Here is a 20,965-nt window from a genome sequence, read left to right as displayed (position 1 = left end):
CCATACAATGGAGGGGATAAAGGAATTTGGTTATTTGAAACAAAAAATAAAACGAGTAACTTTTAGGAAGAACAAAGAAAAAAAGAAAGTACAAGCTTGCGTTAACAGAAATGAAACCTGGGGCATTTCTAGAGCTATTACAGATGCCAAAAAGGTACTAAGAGGTGGTGATGAACAAATTTTTGCAATCATGATAAGGGGAAACAGGAGTTTATATTATTTCTATTTTCTGTACAAGAAAAATGAAATAATAAATCAGGGAAAGCAAAGGCCAGATGAATTACCATTCACCTGTCATTAATGCTCTAGGTGCTAGGGATGAGAAAGAAAGACAGACAGAGAAAGAAAAAAAGAAAAAGGAATTAAGAAAGAGAAGTTAGGGGCGCCTGGGTGGCTCAGTCGGTTGAGAGTCCGACTTCGGCTCAGGTCAAGATCTCGCGGTTCATGAGTTCGAGCCCCGCATCAGGCTCTGTGCTGACAGCTCAGAGCCTGGAGCCTGCTTCTGATTCTGTGTCTCCCTCTCTCTCTGCCCCTTCCCTTCTTGCACTCTGTCTCTCTCTCTCTCTCTCTCTCTCAAAAATAAATAAACATTAAAAAAAATTTTAAGAAAGAGAAGTTGAACCTTCCCGCTCCGTGGAGGTTAAATTCTGTTGTGTGTGAGATCATTCATTTCAAACAATTTCGCATTATAATAGAGATGCAAAATGGTTTCTTATCTGGTTTTCAATTTATTTTGTATCTGTGGTTGTCTTTTACTGTGTTTTAAATTGTGTACTTGAGATTTCTCCCTTTATTTCATGAAGGGATAGCTAAAACTAATTTGTTTATGTACTGTTGGCTAAGAAATCAGCAGAGGGTTTTACTTGTTATCTTTAGGATTTGCTTCATTCTGCTTTTCTTGTTTTGTTGCTCTAACTTCTGCTGAATGCCTAAATCACTCATTTCCTTTCTTATTTGATACCGAAAAATAGGCTAGTATATGTCCTAAGAGCACTGCTTAGCAAGATTCAACCCGATTTGACAGGCAATGTTTTTATTATTCATATTTTCAAGAAAAATCTCACAATTTGGTTTGTTTTTCAGCCGTGACTCAAAAGCCATTTAGGAGATATTTGCTAATTTGTTTTAATTTCCAGGCATATTTTTTCATTTTTCTTACCCATTTCTAGTTTATTCCATTGTGTTCTGATCTTCTCCTCTTCCTATTTCTATTTATACAGTTTAACTAATGTTTCTTTGTAGATTCATAATATTTTCATTTGTGTGACTATAACACAGATCCTTTTATTTTTTACATCTGCAATATCCTTTGATTTGCTTGTTTATAATATGTTACCAACTGATGAGATGGAGGAAAGTCTCCTACAACTAGTGTTTTACCTGTGCATTTCCAGTTATTCATCTTGTGGATTAGAGTTATGGGTACTGATGCTCTAATACTCAAAGTTACATTATTTACCATTATGTATATTATTAGCATAAAGATATTTCTTAAAAAGGAGGATAATGACTCCTATCTATGACAAAGAGATTTTTTTTCCCAAACGTTCAAGAAACACAAAATTTAGTCAACATTAACCACCCTCAAAAGGGAGAATTTTTTTGGCTTTGTTGCTGTTGGGTTGTTGTTGTTTTTGAGAGAGAGACAGAGAGAGAGACAGCATGTATGTGAGAAGAGGGAAGGGGCAGAGGCAGAGAGAGAGAATCTCAAGCAGGCTCCACACTCAGCGTGAAGCCCGAGGCGGGGCTCAATCTCAGGACGCTGAGATCATGACCTCAGCCAAAATCAAGAGTCAGACGCCCAATCAACTGCGCCACCCAGGCGCCCCACAATGGCAGAGTTTTTGTACAAGCTGCTGTGAGGAGTAGTTTTGGAACACGGTGAGAATAAACCCTCCGGTGGAGGTCCGTTTGCCATGTGATTCCGTAGCTCTTCCTATCACAGAGTTTCTCTATTTCCTTGCTTCCTGAATCTGAGCTGACCTTGTGAGTTGCTCAGACCAACAGAATATTGCAGATGCGCTCCATTTCCAGTTTACGCTCTCTTGGACTGCTTCCCTGAGACCACCATGTAAGAAAGTCAGTCTATCCCACTGGGGGATGAGAAGATAAATGGAGAAGCAGCCCAAAGTCCCAGCCCAGGGCCAGCATCTGGTGTCAAACATGTGAGGGAGGCCATCTGGAGCCTCGCGGCCCGCGGAGCTGCCAAAGGCACATGGCCACAGTAGTGACCCACAGTGGGACCAGCAGATGCATTGGCCACAAAGCCACAGAATCGCAAAAAAAATAAATCATCACTGTTATAAGCCACTAAATTAGAGTGGTCTGTCACTTAGCAATAGAGAACGAAAATATCGCACTGATTACAGTTTAATAAAAATAGAAATCATTTAAAAAGCTGGTCAAAGAGTTGTTTACTTGAAAATGTAAAACTATGTTCACAGATAAAATCTGAAACAAAGAGGTATACAAAACTGAAGTTAAGAAACTACCTTGGGAAACAATGAGAAGAGAAACAATTTACATTAAAACAGCCAGGCTACAGTCACTAATGAAACCCGACCACTGAAAACAAAGCTATCATCAAAACACAATCCTATTCTGAAGAAATCAGAAAGGGAACAAAATAAGCCAAAATAATTCAGGAAATGAAAATTAAGTAACACACATTGATGGTTAGTTGTTAATTATGTACTGCTAGTTCGAATGGGAGAAAAGAGAACTCCTTCAAAAATGCAAAATTAAAAAAAAAAAAGTTGTTTTGGAAACCAATCTAGCAATACCTAGTAACACTGAAAACACACAAGCACTTCAACTCAACAGTCCTGCTGCTGAGAATTTATCCATGGGGGTGGGGGGCGGGGGTGGGGAAGGAAACGGTAGCAAAGGACTTACATATATACTGTCTCAAGTAAAATCAAATTCCATTTAGTCCTCTGTTGGGAATAGTCAACTTCTTCTGGCGTGTTTTCAGGCTACTCAAAATATAAAGCTACAGAGTCTATTGTACTCAAACTGTTTTATTACCACGTCTGATTGTCCAACAAATTTATAAGAAAATTTGTAAAAGCCGTATTAGATAATTGCAGAGACTCCTAAGACTCATCTAATATGTTAGTAAGAATTCATAAGTCTTATTGTCAATTACTTTTGAATTTCCTGCATTTAAAATGAACTGATTTTTTTTTGTCTATTCGTCTTAAAAATAAGTCTCTTTATCCTAGTTTAAAAAAGAGGGTGATTTCCAGAATTTTAACCAAAAGCATAATCTGTTATCCCACAGCTTTAGCTGTTTACATATTTTAAACTGAATAACGAGCTTCTAATACTTTCAAAAATTAAACACAATCCAGACCCAAGTTGGTGTTTCCACACTCAGGAGAAACAGTCGTGAGGCAGTGCAAAAGTCCTGTGAAATTTTCCTTATCACTTATCAACCAGCAGTACTAATAATTAACCGAGGATAACAAGGAAAATCGAATAAAGTATAAATTGTATCTGCTAGTGACTATTAAAATCCTTCCCCTCTATAGGGACACCTGGCTGGCTTAGCCGGTAGAGCATGTGACTCTTGATCTTGACGTTAGGGTGGTGAGCTTGAGCCCCACACTGGAAGTCCAGATTACTTAATAAATAAAAGTTAAAAAAAAAATCCTTCACCATTTCAGAACACTAATCTTAAATCATGAACTGTAGACATTTTTTGACTTTTTATAAAATTGCATTAACATATTCATAACATAAGGGCGCCTGGGAGGCTTAGTCGGTTAAGTGTCTGAAGGCAGCTCAGGTCATGATCTTGCGGTTCGTGGGTTTGAGCCCCACATCAGGCTCTGTGCTAACGGCAGCTCGAAGCCTGGAGTCTGCTAAGGATTCTGTGTCCCCCTCAAAAAAAAATTAAAAAAAGTGTGGGGGCGCCTGGGTGGCTCAGACAGTTAAGCGTCCAACTTCGGCTCAGGTCATGATCTCACGGTTCATGAGTTCGAGCCCCACGTCGGGCTCTGTGCCGACAGCTCCGAGCCTGGAGCCTGCTTCAGATTCCGTGTCTCCCTCTCTCCCTGCCCCTCCCCTGCTCACACTCTGTCTCTCAAAAATGAATAAATGTTAAAAAACATTTAAAAAAATTGTGTGTCTCCCTCTCTCTCTGCCCATCTCCTGCTCATACTCTCTCTCCCTCTCTTTCAAAAATAAACATTAAAAATTTTTTTCTTTAAAAACATACACAAAACATAAAATTTACCACCTTTATAAAGTCACTCTTCAATTTTTCTTTAACATAGGTGGCTTCCGAATTTATAACTGTCACCCAAACGCAGACAGGGAAACCTATTGCACTTTGGGAAACCTCTGGATGTCATGGATTTTGTGGCACAAAGAGGATTTATACATCATCTCGGGCTCTAGAAGGCTGGCAAAAATGGTGGACCATTCCACTCTACGTGGTAAAGAGAAATGTGTTTTGATTCCCAGGAATATCCTCTGCCTCTAATGCCTCCTCTGGTCCTACATTGTTTTGTTTTTTGTTTTAATGGTGGGAAAAAACATACAACATAAAACTGACCATCTTAACAACTTTTCAGTTACAGTTTAGTAGTGTTACATACATTCCCACTGGCAGGCAGCCGTCACCACCATCCGTGTCCAGAACTTTTTCATCCTGCAAAACCGAACCTCTATTCTCACTAAACAACCGCGCTGCTCCAGCCCCCAATAACCATCATGATCCTTCCTGTCTCTAGGATGCTGACTACTCTAGATACTCCTGTAAGCGGACTCCTACAGGAGTCTTTGTCTTTCTGTGACTGGCTTATTTCACTTAGTATAATGTCCTCAAGGTTCATCCCTGTGATGACTTGCATCAGAATTTCCTTCCTTTTCCTGTCTTCACATGTGAACAAAAACATCGGCTCTTCTGGGGTCTTGAGCCTGCGAACTTGCAGACAGGAACTTACCGCACCAGCTTTCCTGGATCTCAGGTCATTGGATTTGTAGCAGACAACGTACCTATATATACATATCCCATTGTTCCTGTCTCTCTGGAGAGCCCCGGTGAAGGCAGTACCATGTTGTTCATCCAATCATCCATCAGGGAGGGATGATGATCGACTCGGACTGCTTCACATTTGGGCTATTGTGGATAAGGCTGTTAGAATATTTGTGTGCAAATACTTCCTGAAGATTCTGTTTTCGATCCTTTTAGATACATACACAGTAGTGGAATTCTCAATCTTATGGTACTTCTATTTTTAACCTTTTGAGGAAGCTCCATACTGTTTTCTGTAGTGGCTGAACCACTTTTCAGTCCCATGAACAGTGCAAAGTGGTTTCAATTTCTCCACATCCCTGCCAACACTTGTTACTTTCTAATTTTTGTCAGAAGCCACCCTAATGGCTTAGCTCTAATTCACATTGTAAATAAATTAGCATAGAAAAGTTAGCATATCACTTTACAAGTTATAGGTCATTGTGGTTTTGATTTCCATGTCCCTGATTAGTGAAGAACCCATGGACAATTTTTAAAGCTCTTTTAAAAATCTCCTTAAAATTAGCACACATGGTAACTGGTTTACACTGTAAAATAAAGCTATGGACAGACACATAGTTCTTGCTCATTGATCGGCAAATTTTCTCAAATATGCTTGTAAAGAAAACTTCTGTCCTCCGCCCCGTGTATCTCTTTGGCTCTCACATGACTACCACACTCACAACATTTCTGATAACAGACGTGTGTGTGTTTCCCCCCATCAGCAATTCTCTGCAAAACCAGCTGGGTGTCCTACAACTTAACTCAGTTCTGACTGACACCATCTACCTGGAGAGAGGGTCAGATCCCACAGGGGAAGGACTCAGTCCAACAAGATTGCCTCCACCCCTCTTCTGATGCCAGTCATAAGTCCGCATTGTCACCTGTGCTTCTGTTAGATGTGCTGTAAATCAGAGGTCCCTAACGCCCCTTCCTCTGGTTCGATTAATTAGTGAGAGCAGCTCACAGAATTCAGGACGACAGTTTACTCACTGTTTACCGGTTTGTTCTAGAAGGATATGATGAAGCATACATGTAAACATCCAGATGGGAGAGGTGCATATGGCAAGGTATGTGGGAAAGGGTCTGGAGTTTCCACACCCCCTCCAGGAATAACACTCTCCCAGCACCTCTATCCAATGTGGCCATGCCTGCTTGATAATTAGAGTCTGTGCACTTGGAAGACGTCAGTCTGACGTTCTCATCTAACTTCCTATCTGGTTGCTAGGTGGAGGGGTTGGTGCTCATGAACTTCTGCCTCGAACAGCTAGACAATATAGACACTCACAGATATAAGGTGATGACAATCTAAAGCTGGTGATCTAGCAAATAAATTTCACAGGTCTGTTGAAGGGACTTGAAGTTTGAAGTTCAATATAAAGTTTTGTGTACCCAAATTATATTTAGATCCTCAAATGTTCAACCATATGAAAGTGCTTCTCTTACATTTTTTAAATACTCCTAAATATTTTAAGTGAAAAATACATGGTAGAATAAATCATGTATAGAATGCTACCATTTCTCTAAGAAGAGATCAGTGTGGGTGGATAGATAGGGGATACATGGAATATATTATAAATACAGATGTATGTGTACGTATAATGACAGTTGTTAGAATGGTAAATCACAACTGAAATATTTAAAATAACTTTCCTTTATTTCAGGCAATTTTACAAGCCACAACGCCCCAAACTCTAACACCGTATTCCTAGAAAAGACTTCTGTAAAGTAGGGGAGGGGAAAATTATTAAAGCAATCACACACAAAAACTCTCCTACATTATCTTTTACATACTAAGTACAACAAAACCTGTATTTTTGTGTAAAGATCCTTTTTCTGATTTAAAAAAATTTTAATGTTTATTCATTTTTGGGGGGGGGGCAGGGGCAGGGAGAGAGGGAGACACAGAATCCGATGTAGGTTCCAGGCTCCGAGCTGTCAGCACAAAGCCAATGCGGGGCTCAAATTAACGAACCTGAGCCGAAGTCAGAAGCTCAACTGATTGAGCCACCCAGCCTCAGCCCATGTCTAAAGATCCCTTTTATTAAACATTATTTCATTTATACTTTAGGTCAGTACAATTTTGAATTCTATGCCAGTTACTGATCTTTCTTCTTTCTCCTACCTACAGCAATCTATTTCCCTGACATGTAATTAATATCAACAGCTTAATGTGTCTACTGTGTATATTATATGCGCGTCAGATAACATGAATTCTATACCAACACTCCCCTCTGTGTGTATGTATGTGTGTATTTTTGTTTGTGTTGAACTTTTAATGAGAAAAAAATATACTGAGCTCAAGGACACTGTGAGGTATATCACTGGGTCAAGAGTTGGTATACACACACATACACACACATCATATATATGTACATATATACATATACATATATGTGTATATCTGTACATATACATATATATATTCTCTAATAGACCATTACTATTCATGTTGCACTGCATTTTCTCCAGTAAATATATCATGGGTACTTTTGCAGATCAAAAAGTATAGAGTTAACTCCTTCTGTAATGTATTCTATTATTTCCCACTGATGGAGGTTCAAGCCATTTTGCAGGTTTTTTGTTTGCTTGTGTGTTCTGGCTGCTACAAAAATGCCACATGAAAATATAATTTTACACACACCTTCATCTAATTATATTTTGGGGACAGACTCCAGAGTGAAAACACTTGGTTGAAAGTGATCAAATGAATCTTCAAGTTGAATACATAGATGCAATTTGGTCTCCAAAATTAACAGTTCACAACAGTTCCAGCAACACTGCCTTGTACCCTTGTCAGCATGGGGGCTTATCGACCATTTACATTTTGTTCCTGTTAACCCTGAAAAACAAAACAGTGTGTTGTTCATACACTGACACCAAATTAAATTGTTACTTCAACTACCTCCATATTGAAATGTCCTAATCCTACATTAATTTTACTAAAAATTAAATTCTTATGCTGTTAAAAGTCTATGTATTTTGAAAGACGGAGGGAGAGAGAGAGAGAGCGCATGAGCACAAGTGTGGAAGGGACAGCGAGAGGGAGAGTCCCAAGCAGGCTCCACGCCCAGCAAGGAACCCAATATGGGGCTCGAACTCACGAACTGTGAGATCATGACCTGAGCCAAAACTAAGAGTCAGATGCTTAACCAACTGAGCCATCCAGGCACCCCAAATTCTTATGGTTTTAAAATATAATTGCCAGCAAATCTTTCTAGAACTCATATATTCCAAAACAAATATATTTGTACTAAAAATGCTATAAAAAAAAAAAAAGCTTATCATGTCCTCTTCCCTTTTCCTATGTTCTCTAGAGCAATTAGGCAAGAATAAGAAATAAAAGGGATCCAAAATTGGAAAGAAGTAGTAAAATTGTCCCTGTTTACAGATGACATGATCTTATGTGTAAAAAACAGTAAGATTCCATAAAAACCCTAAACAGAACCAATAAATAAATTCAGCAAAGTTGTACAATATAAAATGCACACACAAAAAATCAGTTGTGCTTCTGTACAATAACAATGAACAATCTGAAGGAAATTACGAATATAATCCCACCTACTATAGTATTTAAAAAGAATGAAATAATGAGGGTTAAAGTTAACCAAGCAAGCAGAAGACGTGAACACTAAAAACTACAAACCGATGCTGAAAGTAATCAAACAAGACACAAATAAATAGAAATACATTCTGTATTCACAGACTGGAAGACTTAATATCTTTCAAATCACTGTAATACTCAAAGTGACCTACAGATTCAATGCAATCCCTGTCAAAATATCAATGGCATTTTTTTTTGCAGGAATAGAAATAATCATATTAAAATCCATATGGAATTTCCATGGGTTCCTAATAGCCAACACAATCTTAAGGGGAAAAGACAACAAAGCTTCACCTCACACTTCTTAAATTCAAAACATAGCATAAAGTGACAGTAGTTAAAACAGTGTGTTACTGGTATGAAAATAGGTATATAGACTAAGAACAGAATAGAGAGCCCAGAAATAAGTGTATGGCCATGAATATGATCAAAGGATCTTTGACAAAGTTGCCAGAGGCACACAGTGGGGAGAGGACTCTCTTCAACAAAGGGTGCTGGGAAAACTGGACACCCACATGAAGTGGGACCCTTACATCAATTCCATATACCAAAACAACCTCAAAATAGAGTAAAGACCTAAACTTAAGACCTGAAACTATAAACTTGTAGAAGAAAGCATATAGGAAAAACCTTATGATGCTGGATTTGACAAGGATTTCTTAGATATGACACCAAAGGAGCAGGCATAAAAAACAAAAATAGACAATTGAGACTATATCAAACTTAAAAACTTTTTCACAGCCAAGGAAACAGCAAAATGAAAAGGCAACTGACAGAATGAGAAAATATTGCTAGCCACATATCTAATAAGGCAGAAATATCCAGGATATATAAAGAACTACAGCCCAGCAAACCCCAAACAACCTGAGTTAACAATGGGCAAAAGACTTGAATAGACATTTCTCCAAAGAAGATATACAGATGGTCAACATGCACATGAAAAAGATGTTCAACATCACTAATCATCGGAGAGATGCAAATCAAAACCACAGTGAGATAGCACCTCACACTCACTAGGATGGTCACAAAGCAGAAAACGAAATGTTGGCGAGGATGCGTAAAAAGCAGTACCCTCATGCTCTGTTGGTGGGAATGCAAAATACTATAGCTGCTATGGAAGGCAGTATGAAGGTCCCTCAAGAAATTAAAAATAGAACTAGCATATAATCCAGCAACTCTCACTTCCTAGTATACATCCAAAATGATTGACAACAGGATCTCAAAGAGATATGCGCACACCTATGTTCACTGAAACATTATTCACAATAGCCAAGACGTGGAACCTTAATGTCCATCGACCGATGAGTGGAGAAAGAAAATGTGGTGTCTACATACAATGGAATAAATACTATTCAGCCTTAAAATAGAAGGAAACCCTGTCATCAGTTGCAACACAGATGAATCTTGAGGACATTGTGCTATGCGAATGTCAGTGACAAAAAGAAAAACATTGCCTACTCCCACTTAAGTGAAAAATCTGAAGCAGCCAAATTTATAGGAACGAAAGGTTGAAAGACAGTTGTCAGGGGCTGGGGGGAAAGGGAGAGGGGAGTCACTGAGTGGGGACAGAGCTCCAGTTCTGTAAGATAAAAATGTTCTAGAGATTCGAAGCACAAGGTGCATATTGCTAACGCTACTGTTCATTTAAAAAGGATTAAGATTGTACATTTTGCTATGTGACTTTTACCACAAAAAAGATAAATAACTGATGACAAAATAATAATTATGAAATGTATAAGCCTCATAGAAGCAAAATAGCTGACTAAAATAGCACAAAGGCAAGAGAAGGAAAAATGTAAGTACTATTTGAAGATAAATTATAAATTTAAAAAGGATGCTGAGAGAACTTAAAGCCTAAAGATGAATATTTTTAGGATATTAATTTGAATGAAATTGATAAATAGTTCATCAATTTGCAGGCTTTTTCTTTTTAGAAAGTAACATGATGATTTCAGTATGTGTATGGAAATGCAAATGATTCCTGACAGTCAAAAAATCTTGAAAAAAATAAATATTGAGGATTTGCACTAAACGATTTCAAAACTTTCTATAAAGATTCAATAAGAGAGTAGTACTGAAATAAAGATAGAGAAGTCAACGCAACAAAATAAAAAGGCCAGAGATAGTCTTTCTCAACCAACCAACCTCCCTGCCCCGCCCCCCTACAATGGCAGCACAGAGAGTCAATACTGGAATAGACTGCCTTGATCTTCTGCTCTTGGTTAGTGACTGGTTGTAAGTCAAAACAAACATACAAACAAACAAAAACTTCATCTCGCAGTTCGTGGGTTCGAGTCCCTCATCGGGCTCTGTGCTGACAGCTCAGAGCCTGGAGCCTGCTTCCAATTCTGTGTCTCCCCCTCTCTCTGCCCCTCCCCTGCTCACGTTCTCTTGCTCTTTCTCTCTCTCTCAAAAAATAAATAAAACACTAAAAAATTTAAAAAAAACACACAAAAAATTTCAAGGTAACCGAAAGTCTAAACATAAATGCCACTCTCTTTCTACACTTGCTTGTGAATACGTTTGTTTCTGGAACCTCTAAGTATCCAGCTAAGGAAAAAAAGAAAAGAGTTAATTTTGCCATCATTTTTATTGTCAACCTAAAGAAGTTGATGTTATTAATTAAATAAAGGTGTGGTATTCCAGTAGTAATGAAGGTTATTGATAATGACCTAAATCCATGCATAAAACTTACTTAATAGACAAGCAACCCATCGAATCAAAGTATGCGTTGAGAACGTGGTTATGGGTTAAGACTGTTAACCTTCAGAGGTGGCACCTTGCTTCTCGTCACATGCAGTGACAGCAGGATGGGGCTGAGAGCCGCCTGCCCCACTTTAGTTCCTGTGGACTCTGCCCTGTGATAAAAGAAGCCGTTCTTTCCTGCGACACCAATTTGCTAATCTTTTTCACCAGGATACTATCCACCAACTTTGATAACTCATGCGTATTTGCATAAGCAATCAATAATCCACAGCCTCAGAAGCCCTCTAGTTGAGCATTAAGCTCATTCATTCATTCACATGGTGAGCAAGCCCTGTTCTGAACCATCAAGTGCCAGCTATGCAGAGTCCAACAAGACGTCTCATTCTCTTTCTCCTCTAGGTAGATCTTCTCCTCTCGTATCGTTTAAATGTTCAAGTTCCTCAGGGTAGGTCCTACCCTTCCTTTTAGACATTTGCCCTCAACATTCTCTTTCTGTCTCTCTTACTCTTTCTCTCTCTCTCTTTTTTTTTTTTTTTACACTGCGGTAAAACATACATAACATAAAATTTACCACTTTATCTGTTTTTTAAATATACAGCTCGGTGCATTAAGTACACATTGTCATGCACCACCCATTCTTGTGGGGTCATTGATGGCTACGCCAATGCCTAGCTTTAGATCTCTGTCCCAGAACCTAATGACCTGTTGGATGTCGTGTCCTTCAGGCTTCTCTTGTTTTTGCAAATGACAAAAATCGTCTCTAGCTAACTAAACAGAAAAGGATTTCACTGAATGGATTTGGGGTAACTTCCAGAATCTTTGTAAAGAACTAGGGAATCATGCATGGAGGCTCTGTATCTATATATCCCCTCCTGATCACACTGCAGAATTGGGCCCACAGGAATACCTCTGCTGCTGCCATTAGCACAGGCCCTTGAGCCTACACCGCCACGTGCATTCCTGTATCTGGGAAACCGTCAGAGCCACGGGCTCTGGAGGCTCTGAGCGGCTGCTCATGGCTACCGCCACCCTAGTGTGCATTTTGTATGGCCTTCCTTTTCCATGTTACCACCCTCCACTTCAAAGTCTGGGGCAAGTGTGTCTGGTTGACAAAGTCTGGGTCACAGACAGAACCTGCACCTTTGCTGTGAGAGGAGCATCCCACACTGGGAGACCAGCTCTGACTCATCCAATAGAACTGCCAGAGCAAAGGATGGGTGCTGTGCAGTCAAAAGAATGAAAAATGCTCATTATTTTGTTTTACAGGCACTTCCAACTCATTATAAAATCAACTGGAACTCCTGGTGTTTCTCTCAAAACCTTCTTGTGTTCTCCTAATCATCCAGGTATTAAAGGCAGAGATACAGAACTATTCATTCTGTATTCTTCCACACTCCTCCCCATCAGCTACATCCCAAGTATATCTTGAATCTAGCCACTTTTATCCGGATCCAACACTATCATCTGAATCCAAGTTTTTTGTTGTTGTTGTTGTTTTTTTTTTTTTTTTTTACTTAGAATATTCCTAAATGCTCTCACCTATTATAACAGCTTTATTGAAATGTAATTTACCTGCAACGCTCTTCACGGGTTTAAAGGTGAAGCCTTTTCATATAGTGAATACAGGTAGATAATATCTATTTCAGAACATTTTCATCACCCCCAAAAAGAAACTCTGTATCCATCAGTAGTCACTCCCCATTTCCCCTCAGTGCCTCTTTTAGACAGCCATTTATCTTTTTTGTCTCAACAGAGGCACCCATTTTGGACACTGCAAATGAATGGAATCATATGGTACAGTTGAACGCTGAACAACGGAAGTTAGGGGGCTGAACCCCCACACAGCCATAAATTCATATATAACTTGTGACTCCCCCAAAACTTAACTACTGCCAGCCTCCTGCTGACCAAAAGCCTTACCGATAACAGTTGATTGAAGTATACTTTGTATATGTATTATACACCATATGCTTATAATAAAGCTAGAGGAAACTAGGTGTTAAGAAAATCATAAGAGAAAAATACATACTGTATTTCTATTTAAAAGATCCGTGTGTAGGTGGATCTGCGCAGTTCAAACCTGTGTTGTCCAAGGGCCAGCTATACACAGTCTTTTGTGACTGGCTTCTTTCACTTTGTATAATGTTTTCAAGGTTCATTCATGTTATAGCATCTAGTAGTATTTCATTTCTTTTTATTGCAGAATAACATTACATTCATGTATGGGCACATGACATTTTGTTTATTCAACCATTACTTAAGGGGCATTTGGATTGGTTCCACTTTTTTTGCTATTATGAATAATGCTGCTATGAATAATTGTGCACAATCAAGTTTTTTGTGACCAGATTTTCAGTTCTCTTGGATATATACCCGAGAGTAGAAGTCCTGGGTCATATGTTAACTCCATTTTTAACATTATATGAACTGCTAGACTGTTTTCCAAAACGTCTCCTCCCTCTCACATAACCACAAGCAATGTAAGTGTTGAAACTTTCTCCACATTCTCGCTGACACTTATTGTTTTCTTTTTGATTATATCCATCCTTGTGGGTGTGAAGCACTATCTCATTGTGGTTTTGATTCACACTGCCCTTATTACTAATGACATTGAGTATCTTTTTACGTGCTTATTGGCCACGTGTGTATTTTCTTTGGAGAATGTATTCAAATCCTTTTGTCCATTTTTAAATTGGGCTGTGTTTATATTGTTGTGTTGTAATGTTTGCATGTTCTAGAAACAAGTCCCTTATCAGATATGTGATGCCTACATATTTTCTGTCATTGTGTAGGTTATTTTTCTCACTCTCTTGATAATGTTCTTTGAGGCACATTTAAAAAAATTTTTAGCAAGCTCAATTTACCTATTTTTTTTTTCTCTTTTGCTGCTTGTTTTGGTGTCATACCTAAGAAACTATTGCCTAATCTAACCAAGGTCACAAAGATTGTGGCTACATTTTCTTCTAGGTCTTCGTTCCATTTGGAGTTACTTTTTGTACAGTGTGGTGTAGGAATCCAAATTATTCATTTGCATGTGAACATCCAGTTGACGCATCACCATCCGTTGAAAAGATTGTCCTTTCTATAATGAACTGTCTTGGCATTTTTGTCAAAAATCCGTTGGGGGGTACACAATTCAACCCACAACACTGTCATGTTTGGGCTATTTATTAATGGTACATAGATATAAATATTTGTGCACCTTAATCTTGAATCCTGAAACCTCAATGAACTCATTTATTACTTCTGATTTTAGTGGATTCCTTAGGATTTTCTATATACAAATCATTTCACCTAGAAGTATAGTTTTACTTCTTCCCTTCTGATCTGGATACTTTTTATTTTCTCGCCTAATTGCTCTGCACAGAACCTCCAGTATAATGTTGAATAGAAGTGGCAAGAGTATCTATCCTTGTCTTGTTCCTGATCTTAAGGAGGGAGGCTTCTAGTCTTTTACCTTGAAATACAATGTTAGCTGCATTTTATAAATGTTCATTATGAGCTTAATTTTCCTTCAATTCCTAGTTTGTTGAGTGTTTTTCATGAAGAAAGTGTGTTGGATGTTGTCAAATGCTTTTTCCTGTTCATATGGTATCAGGGACTGAATTGTGTCCTCCAGAAATTCCTATGTTGAAGCCCTAACCCTCAGTGTGACTGCTTTGGGAGATATGGCCTTTAAAGGGATAAAGTTAAATATGGTCATAACCGTGGTACCCTAACTTGATAGCTGGGATCCTCATAAGAAAAGGAAGAGATCTCTTTACATCAACTCACAGACGAAAGGCCATGTAGGACACATCAAGAAGACCATCTACAAGCCAGTAAGAGAGCTCTTTCCAGAAATCAAATTTGCTGGCTCCTTGATCATGAACCTCTACCTTCCAGAACTGTTAGAAAATAAATGTCTGTTGTTTAAACCACCAGTCTGTGGTATTCTGTTGAGCAGCCCAAGCTGACTAATGTATAGCATTAACTCAGGTTCTAAACCAATCTTACATTCCTATGATAAGGATCACATGGTCTTGATCAGGGTCCGTAATCCTTTTCTATTTTGCTGGATTCGGTTTGACAGTATTCTGTTGAGGGGTTCTGCACCTACACTCAATAAGGAGACCCTTTTCCCACAAATGATATTGGAATAACTGGCCAAATATGAATGAGATCTGAGAAGTAGGTGTAGTAATGGACTTGTGTTAGTTTCCTGGTTTTATAGGTTGCATTACCAGTATACATGCAGGAGAATGTTCACTAAAAACACGTTGAAGTATTCAGAGAGGATGGGGCATTCCCTTGGGAATTTACTTTCAAATGCTTCCTTAAAAGTTTTTACCTTACCTTTACCTTTTCTGTAAGCTTCGGATTGTTGAAAACAATAAGAATGACATAATGAAAGGGTGGGTAGAGAACGAACAAGTGGGGGTGGGACGAGAATTGAAAGACTAATGTCTCCAGAGGAAGAAGTGAGAAGTTTAAGCAGGAAAGGGGAATCCAACAAGATGCCACAGGGCTCTTTAATCTTGAGGGAAGTAAAAAAGAGGGCTATTTTCTGTGCCCCATTATAATCTAGGTCTGCACTTTTTTCACATGCCAGGATCATCACTCCTTTGCATTTTCCCAAAGCTCAGGATGAGATAAGAACACCCTTCGCTAAAATGACCTATTTCTCAGGTAGATTGGCCCCTCGTCCTTTCTTCTCCTCCAGTTCTACTAACAATAAAGAAGAATTAAAGGGCAGTGAGTTACTCCCCATTAATATCTATTTTCTTGGGGCGCCTGGGTGGCTCAGTTGGTTAAGTGGCCGACTTCGGCTCAGGTCACGATCTCGCAGTCCGTGAGTTCGAGCCCCGCGTCGGGCTCTGTGCTGACAGCTCAGAGCCTGGAGCCTGTTTCAGATTCTGTGTCTCCCTCTCTCTGACCCTCCCCCGTTCATGCTCTGTCTCTCTCTGTCTCAAAAATAAATAAACGTTAAAAAAATTTAAAAAAATATCTGTTTTCTTAAATTTTAGGCTCTAAGCAACAATCATTCTAATAAGGGAAACACATGACGCTATTAGAACACAAATGGTTTGTATTTTGGATTAGCTCCCCCTTGAAAAATGAAAGACAAATAATTAAGATATGCAATATACGTATGCCAAATATGAGGTCGACCCGAGAAAACTGGTCTTCATGGGACAGTTCTAGTAGGACCTGTAGGACGATGGTCTAGAACCTACAATTCATCAAGAGTATATGAAAATGTTTAAATTGCCCCTCAAGAATTTCTATTTCTTTTAATGGAAAGACAGTGTAAAGCATTATTAGCCACCTACCCCAACTACTTGGTATTCTAGTAAACACAGTAGGTCACGCAAGCTAACCTTTCTCTGTTTCAATGATGAAAATGTCACTTACACTGGCCCCATGACCTTCATAATCACCCTACCTTCAATACTTAGATGAACCCTGTAATGCGTAGTGCAGCCTTTTGAGGCCTGCTCTTGCAGATGTCTCTGGAGTGCAGAGGTATTTACATCCATTTTCCATCAATATCATTGTAATTGGAGTACTTGCTATTTCCACGGGATATTTTTCATTCACCTGGTATTTCTTGGATGCCAACTCTGTGTCCAAGGCAATGGGAGAACTGCTACAATTGTTTACCAATGGTCTCCAGAGATTTTGAGCTTCCCTCTCCCTAACCCAGTCTGTTCTGGGTTTAGAGGCTTGCATGGTCTCTAGAGGAGCCTTGAACTCACTTATACCCCAGGGAATATGTCCTGGGAATAAAGGCCACAAACATACCAATATGCCACATGAGATGCATATCTTATTGGCTTAAAAAATAATAATAGGGATCACGATAAAAAAATTTTATAGGGAACTCCAGGTACATGATTATAATGGAAGATAACAAAACTGGGGCATAATCACTACCAACCAGAGTAGAAATCTCAAGACAAGGGGTTCTTTGGCTTTCTGCCAGCATGCCTGCTAGCTTTGTGGTCCTTCTTGTCTTACCCTATACCACTTCTAACTAGTCACTGCCAGGCTTAGTGATCACATCTCTTCTCTGTTCCATACCCACCCTCCCTGCTCCTTGTCTCTTTTTAAGTGTATTTTCACCTTTGTCTCCCTCCTCTGCTCAGCTTGAGTTACAGCCTGCAAGTGGCATGCGTCCTGCATAATTATTGCTTTTTCTCCCCCCTCTGAAGGGTGATTTAATCACCGGGGCAACTTCTGATGTTTCTACTTTAATCACCGGCTAGGTATGTGTGTGTGGGTGCATTTCCTTTCCCTTACAAGTTTTGTCTAAACCTTAAAGAAATACAAAACATTCGTGTATCTTCGTTCTTAGAGAAGGAAAAATGTGGGCTAACTTTGGTGAACACATTCCACATGGGACACCTACTAAGCACCAGAAAGGGCTCAGCATGGTGCTAGGTGCTAGGTCAGACACAAAGAAATCACACTGCAGCCTGTCAGATCTTGGTTTATTGCAGAAGAAAGACATACAAAAGGGAAATCAGACAGTGAGTAACAAAGAACTGAAGTGAATATAACGAAGTATCAAACCATAAAAGGTAGTGAGGGCAACTGCTCTACAGAAAGGAGAAACTATTCCTAGAACTACCAGGAATTTGGGTTATGGGTGTGGGAGCCTAACGAGGTGAAACGGCATTCGATTTAGAGGTGAAAGCCCCTGGCATGCTCAACTACATAGAAGAGAAAGGAGTCGGACTCCTGAAAGAGTCGCCACCTTCTAGAACATGGCTAAGTTTACTTTGTGAAGGACCCTACGGACCAAGAAGTCTGACTCTAAAGAGAAATGGCAGTCACTAAGTGCCCTTTGTGAGGGAAAGGTGTGTTGTTTTGGCAAGTTAGAACAGGACAAAGATCAACGAGTGAGATCAGTGAAGTTGGAAACCAGTTCTACAAACTAGTCAGCGATCAGGAATAAAGAACAAAAAGGAGTCAGGACAGTCCCTGGCATGTCACAAGCATTCAACAGAAGACCTACCTACTGTGAAATCATTTCAGGGCAGTGGTGGTTAAGGATGCAAAAGAAATCGGACTGGAAAAAGAATCAGTTTCCCAAGTATCTATTTCAGTACACGAGGAAGAGAACTCCCCTATTTTTTTCAGCTTTGGTGATCCATTATCTATCAAGGGCTGAAAAAAGAGAATGAGAAGTATTTCAAGGCTAACTTCTAGCTTTTCCTACAGAAAAACAAGTATTTTGGGGAAAGTGTGGTTTGCTGCGTAATATTTCTCATTTTTGATTGACAGCCGAGTTTTTTGGAAGTGCTCCTAAAGAGTAAATTACTCCTGAGCAAATTACTCAAAGGTTTGTTGTGGGGCTTCAATGGTCACTAGCATGCTCTACACTCGGGTCTGAACACTTGTAGGTATTCAAAAAATGTCTTTCCCTCCCTTGTCCTTAACAAGGTAACTGGTCTATTCTCTGAACAGACCCAACTGTTGATGACTTTTAGCATGCAACAGAATGTAAAACAAGAGTTGGAGAGTGAAATGGGAATGTGAAAACTTTTTTTTGGAGAACAAGAACTGAGGAATCTCAAAACTACTTCCTCTTGGGATTCAGGTTGGCAGTCTCAGGGAAATCTACAGGAGATCCTATCTCCCCCTACATCTGTTCATGAAGGGTGGTCTCGAATAAGTGAACTCTTCATCTCCACTGGCAGACAGCCATTTAGGTTTGTGACATTTTGTATTGTATTGTAATTGTAATACATTTCCTATTATCCAACTGGTTCTGACACTACTGAAGCATGTGAGTTTCTTGTCAGGGAAAGCAAGCTACAGACTCTTGAAGACTGAATGAGCATCAGGCAATTTTTAATCATCTTCAACCATCAACTCAATAGTAATGGGAGAAAAATAAAAGACCAGAATTTTGTGAAAAGGCACTTATGAAATCTGAACACAACAGGACTGTGAACAGTTAAAATTTATTCATTCCCAGATTCATTTAACTCATCAAATGCTTTGGGGCCTATTCATTCACCAGCAGCTCATATACAGAAAACATTTACTATTAAATTAAATGTCTGTGGGAGAATATGAAAAAAGAGAATATAAATCTAACTTACACTTATCATCCACACCATTACTACAATAAAAATTCATTAATTTCCGCACAAATTCAGAAATTTTATTTAACCATTAAGGAAACCTTAATGTTCTACCATATAATTTAGGCTAATAGAAAACTGGGGGGGGGGGACTAAATACAAACTATCTTAAGACATTAATCAAACTTTTAATGTTATCAATTTATTGCATATGTCAGTACAGAAAAATAGAAAGTATATTCTAAAAGAAATCTATTGTAAGTGAAAAACCAAATGTAAATGTTTGCTTGCTATGGCTAGTACACTGTCTGTGTACTATAACATTCAAATTTGTTATAAAATTGTATTACTGCTTCAAATAAAATATGGCAAATAACAAAAATATGATTTACATCATGAGACTGGGTTAACTTCTCTTATCCTGAATGTACCTAGATGTGTTGAAAACACATTTTCAGTATTCACTGTACTGACAGAAATTGTTATAAATTATATGAAACAACACACACTCATCCCTGTTACATATGTATATATGGCACTTTTTGTAAAAAGTGTCTCTTATACATAGTCCTATTTTTAAACTACAATTTTAAGATACAAAATATAAATGGAGGTATATTTGCACCATTTGGCAAAAACGTGTTGACTTTAATTAGGATGAATGCATTTATTTTGCTATACAAATGAATATATTATGTCTGATTAGCTAAGATGATTGCATATATGGTAATATAAATAAACAGAAGGGCTTTTCATTTTCTACCCTATTGATTTAAAAAATAGATGTCTGTGCTCTGTCATTTCCAACTTTACCTGAGTGATATGAAAATACACAAACTTAAGTGGATAATCCAAAAGCATTATAACTAGTATTTTTCACAGTCTTTTTTCTTCATAATTGTTGTCAAACTTAATAGGAAAAGTGGAGGGGAGTGGTCACTGGAGGAGCTCAATACATCTCAATCATGACCTAATTTTAAAAGTGACTTCTGTGACATCCTTTAAAAAGTTTACCCTATTTTTTCCTAACCTTAAGGAAGAAAGGGACTCAACAATGAAACTTCTCTTAAACTGAGATTGGGAGATAATTTATATAAAATTGAATATGGCCTTCATTCCGTATTGGACCAAACAAACCTATTCCCACCTCAAACCAAATCTTACAAAAATAGGAAATGAATATAAATGCATCGGGTGGTATGAATTCTCAGTGAGAACCACAATGCAACTGACACATCACCAAAGCTGGAACTTGGGTGATTACCAAGTGTCTACAGCTCATCATGAAAAAAAAATCAGTTTAAGCTGCCCTGTAACAAAATCGAAAATACCATTTTGATAAAAATGCCAACTTTACAGTCAAGGTATTTGCAATGTCAGGTGCTCTAGTCACTTTCTTGGTTAGAGGCGACATGCATTCGAACGTTTTGTTCTGCACAGTTAGGCAGCCTTTTCGCCCAACCTTATTGGTTAGTCATTTTGTCATTTCCTGGATCGACACTGAAGAACCACGTCACGTATCCCTTTCCAGCCATTTCTCTTCATTTAGCACCTTTT

The sequence above is a fragment of the Panthera tigris genome, chromosome A1 (genome assembly GCF_018350195.1).
Source record: "Panthera tigris isolate Pti1 chromosome A1, P.tigris_Pti1_mat1.1, whole genome shotgun sequence".
Classification (NCBI taxonomy): domain Eukaryota; kingdom Metazoa; phylum Chordata; class Mammalia; order Carnivora; family Felidae; genus Panthera; species Panthera tigris.
The sequence above is the reverse complement of the archived record's forward strand: the minus strand, read 5'-3'. Positions refer to the sequence as shown.